Source organism: Cyanistes caeruleus, unplaced genomic scaffold (assembly GCF_971803275.1).
Source record: "Cyanistes caeruleus unplaced genomic scaffold, bCyaCae1.hap1.1 HAP1_SCAFFOLD_69, whole genome shotgun sequence".
In the NCBI taxonomy this organism is placed as follows: Eukaryota; Metazoa; Chordata; class Aves; order Passeriformes; family Paridae; genus Cyanistes; species Cyanistes caeruleus.
The window spans coordinates 2417501-2422500 of NW_028255886.1; positions in this window are offsets into that span (position 1 = coordinate 2417501).

Here is a 5000-nt window from a genome sequence, read left to right on the forward strand (position 1 = left end):
CCGGGGTAGACCTGCTGTCGGCCGGCCGCGGGGTAGACCTGCTGTCGGCCGGCCGCGGGGTAGACCTGCTGTCGGCCGGCACCCTGGGTAGACCTGCTGTCGGCCGGCAGCCGGGTAGACCTGCTGTCGGCCGGCCGCGGGGTAGACCTGCTGTCGGCCGGCCGCGGGGTAGACCTGCTGTCGGCCGGCGGCCGGGGTAGACCTGCTGTCTGCCGGCACCCGGGGTAGACCTGCTGTCGGCCGGCCGCCCGGGTAGACCTGCTGTCGGCCGGCCGCGGGGTAGACCTGCCGTCGGTCGGCCGCCGGGGTAGACCTTCTGTCGTCCGGCACCCGGGGTAGACCTGCCGTCGGCCGGCCGCCGGGGTAGACCTGCCGTCGGCCGGCCGCCGGGGTAGACCTGCCGTCGGCCGGCCGCCGGGGTAGACCTGCCGTCGGCCGGCCGCCGGGGGAGAGCCGCTGTCGGCCGGCGGGCCGCCGCGGGACGCGTCGAGCGGCCCGCCCCTCTCGGCCTGAGCGCGTCGCCGCCTTCGTGTCTCCCCGAGAGGAAAGGAGGGAGCCCTCAGAAGCCGGCGGCGCTCCCTCCCCCGTCCGGGCGCGAGCAGACGGCGGCCCCGCCGCCGCCTCGGTTTCTGCCCGCCTGGCTCGATCGGCGGGGCCGCCGTCCGCCTGCAGGTTTCGGCGGGGCCGGCCGGGGGCCGAGCGGGAAGGAAGCCGCCGTGGGCGCGAAAGCCTCCGAGAGAGCGCCGGCGAGAAAGCTTCCTCGGAAAGGGAGGGCGCCGAGGCTCAGGCCGCCGGCGGCCCCGTCGGCCCGCTCCTCAGCCCCCGCAGGCGTTGTCGCGGTGCCGAGCGGCCGGCCGCTTGAGGAGGAGCCGCCCGGGGCGTGGGCGGGGAGGGGCCGACGGCGGCGGCCCGAACCGTCGCCCAGCAGGGGGGCGGGCGGGGCAAGCCCGGAAGGAGGTGCCGAGGCAGGGTGACGTCGGAGGGCGGGGCCGCCGGGCCGGCATCGCCCGCCCAGCAGGGGGCGGGGAAAAGCCCGGAAAGGCGCCGCCGCGGGAGCGGCGGTTCCGTGCCGGGCCCCGCACGCCTCGGCGGCGAGCCCCCGGAGGCGGGCCCGGGGCCAAAGACCTCCGCGGACCGCCGAAGAGCCGGCCGCCCGCCCGCCCGCTCGCCGCTTCTGCCGGCGATTCGAGTCGAGTCACGCCGGGGGCCGGCGTCTTTCTTCCCGCCGCGTCCCACCGCACCCTCCCGCCCGCTTCCTTTCCCCCGCTGTCCGCCCCCAGGTCCCGCCGGCTGGCCGGTGCCGCTTCTGCTCCCCGCAGGCGTGGCGGGGACGCCCCGCGGCCGGTCGAGCGCGTCGGCAGGCCGGGCGCGGGCCGCGAGCCGCCCGTCGGCTCGGCTGGGAGGCGTCCGGCCGCGCACGCAGGAACGGAAATGGGATGGGCCGAGAATTTCGGATCCCGGCGAAGCGTTGGTGTTCCGCCCCGACGCGAGAGCCGTCCTTTCGGGAAAAAGACGAAAGAAGAAGGGAAGGGGTGGGTGCGCGTGTGGCCGTGGGTGAGGGCGTGTGCCTGCGTGCCTGCGTGCGTGAAAAAAAGCAAAATAAAGCAACGGTCAAAAATACGCCTCGGTCTAGGGAGCGGCAATATCGGGAGGGACGGGGCCGCCGAAGCTACCCGACGGCCGAGGGGCGCACAGGTCGGTCTCCCGCCTCCGGGGCAGGCCGCCGCCGCCGCCGCCACCGCCGCCGCCGGGCACGGCGTCAGAAGCCGCAGGGGGCGGCCGGCGCGGAGGCGGCCGACAGGACTACCCCGGTGGCGGGCGGCCCCGGGAGGTTGGGTCCACCCAGGGCCGGGGCCGCCTGACAGGCCTGGCCCGGTGGCGGGACACGAGGCAAATTTCAGCGGGGTACCCTTGTCTCCCGGACGGGGAAGACCTGCTGCCCGTGGTCGGGGCAGCCCTGCTGTCCCAGGTCGGGGTAGACGTGTTGTCCCAGGCCGGGGTAGACCTCCTGTCCGCGGTCGGGGTAGACCTGGTGTCCCGCGGTCGGGGTAGACCTGCTGTCCCAGGTCGGGGTAGACGTGTTGTCCCAGGCCGGGGTAGACCTGCTGTCCGCGGTCGGGGTAGACGTGGTGTCCCAGGCCGGGGTAGACCTGCTGTCCGCGGTCGGGGTAGACGTGTTGTCCCAGGCCGGGGTAGACCTGCTGTCCGCGGTCGGGGTAGACGTGGTGTCCCCCGGTCGGGGTAGACCTGCTGTCCGCGGTCGGGGTAGACGTGGTGTCCCCCGGTCGGGGTAGACCTGCTGTCCGCGGTCGGGGTAGACGTGGTGTCCCCCGGTCGGGGTAGACCTGCTGTCCGCGGTCGGGGTAGACGTGTTGTCCCAGGCCGGGGTAGACCTGCTGTCCGCGGTCGGGGTAGACGTGTTGTCCCCCCGGTCGGGGTAGACCTGCTGTCCGCGGTCGGGGTAGACGTGTTGTCCCAGGCCGGGGTAGACCTGCTGTCCGCGGTCGGGGTAGACGTGGTGTCCCCCCGTCGGGGTAGACCTGCTGTCCGCGGTCGGGGTAGACGTGTTGTCCCCCGGTCGGGGTAGACCTGCTGTCCGCGGTCGGGGTAGACGTGTTGTCCCAGGCCGGGGTAGACCTGCTGTCCGCGGTCGGGGTAGACGTGGTGTCCGCGGTCGAGGTAGACCTGGTGTCCGCGCCGGCTCTGGAAGTTCACCAAGGGGTCGCTGTTTTCAGCTGCCTCCAGTTACGTCATGCTAGGAGGCGGCTAGCGCCGCCGCTTTGCCCCGGTCACGTACGCTACGGTCACTTGCAGGCATCGGCGGCCTCGGACACGTATCTCCGTATTATGGGAGCGAGGTAACGGGTCGTCTCCCCCAGGCTGCTACCGTGCCTGTGTCCTCCGGAGGCGAAGCTACGGGCCGGCCGCCCGGCCGGTCGCCGGCGCTGAGCTCAGAGAGAAACGAAGGGGAGAGCCGCCGGCAAGGGAGGCCCGAGAGAGAAACCGAGAGTGTGCCGCCTCGGCGGGACCGAGTCGCGGGGCTCGTCCCGCTTCCCGTGCTACCCATCGTGCCGGTGGGGCAGCTTTGTTTGCCAGGCCGAGGAGGCGTCGTTGCCGCTGCTTGCCCAGAGAGAGAAGGGAGTGTGTTGCCGCCTCGGCGGGACCGAGTCGCGGGGCTCGTCCCGCTTCCCGTGCTACCCATCGTGCCGGTGGGGCAGCTTTGTTTTGCCAGGCCGAGGAGGCGTCGTTGCCGCTGCTTGCCCAGAGAGAGAAGGGAGTGTGTTGCCGCCTCGGCGGGACCGAGTCGCGGGGCTCGTCCCGCTTCCCCCGTGCTACCCATCGTGCCGATGGTGGGGGGGGCCAGCTTGTCGTGATGCCGAGGAAGCGTGTGCTGCTTGCCCAGAGAGAGTGTTGCCGCGCGGGCGGCCGAGGCGAGAAGGGAAGGGCGTGGAGGAGGCAGAGAAGCCGCAGGCGGGTCCCCCCCGCTCTGGTCGTGCTGCTGCCGATTCCGGTCCAGTCCCGCCTCCCTCCCCCCCGCCCCAGCCCTGGGGCGGGGAAGCGAATGCCGGTGGCTGGCGGGCGAGGCGGCGGCGCCTCGTCCCTTATGTGCTCGGCCTTAAGCCGGGGGGCCCCCCTCGGCGGGGTGCAGTTTTTTTTTTTTGTTTTTCGGCTGGCGGTCTCGGTGGGCCACGGTGTGGGCCCGGCAGCCGGGGGCAGACGTCGGCCGGGGGCGCCTCTGTCTAACCGTTGCTCGAGCTTCGTTCGAGGCTTTACCACCCCACCCCCGGCCCGTCCCCGAAGACCGGGTTGTGTCCCCCGCCCCGAGTTGTTGTGGCCCTCGTTCCCCCTTCCTCGGCCTTAAGCCGGGGACCCGCGCTTTTGCGGGCGGAATTTGTTTCAGGGGCGGCGGCCGGCCGCGGTGGCCGGCCCCGCCCGCGTGCGGACACCCGAACGCGACGGGGAAAAATGCCCCCGGGCCGAGAGAGAGAGAGATGGCGCGGGCGAGGCGGCGGCGCCTCGCCCTTCCTCAGTTGTCGTGGCCGGTGCGGACCGAGCCACCGTGGCCCGGCGGGCTGGGTTGCGAACGGGGTCCCCGCTTCGTTTTCTTTCGCTTGTAGGCGTGCGGGGCAGAGCGTGGGGGTCTGCCCGCCCGGTCTCCTCCGTATTTTCTGGGGGTGTGAGGGCTTTCTGCCCGCCGCTCCCTTTTGCGGCCCTAAGCCGCGGCACCGAGAAAAAGCCAAGCGTCCGCAGAGGCGTGCGGGCCCCGCCCCCAAGCGAAAAGCGAAGGGGGGCAGGGAGAAAAACCTCGTGGGTGGCGGTGGTGTCGTTGGGGAGTGAGAGGCGCGGGCCTCGCCCCCACCCCCCATCCCCGGGCCCGCGGCCCCCGTGGCTAGCACGGGTCCTGCGACGCGCCATGTGCCTTTTTATCGTTTTTTTCTGCTCCTGGTTTGCCGTTTCCCCCCCGGTTTTTTTTTTTTTTTTTGGTTTTGTTTTTTTCCGGGGGATGGAAAAAAAAAAGCCGATCGCCGCGAGGCCGGGCGCTAAAGCCGGGTTTGGGGGGGCCCCGTGGCCTCTCGCGGTCGGTGGCAACCTTTTTTTGTCGCACGCTTTCCCGGATGGGTTCCCCTCGGGGAAGGGGAAAAAGGGGTGTGAAAACCCCCGACGTCCCGGCCCCCGGCGGGGTGTGTGGCGTCTCCCATCTTTGCCGTTGTCGTCCAGTTAGAGGGAACCGTTGTCCGCAGATGCGGGTGGGTGGCGGCACCCCCCGCGCGCTCCTCCCGCTGCGATCAGCCGAAATTGTCCCGAAAGCCAAGCGGCCCGCCGGCGTCGGCGGGCCCCGGGGGCGCGTCGAGGAGGCTCGACGGCGCCGAGCCCGCGGGGGCGGTCTCTCGGGGACGAGTTCCCCGCTCGCACGCACGCACGCGGAGTCCCGCGGCCGTCCGCCCGCTGCCCGCCTGGACCGTGGCGGTGTCGGCCGGTGGGGCGCGCACGTTGGGGTT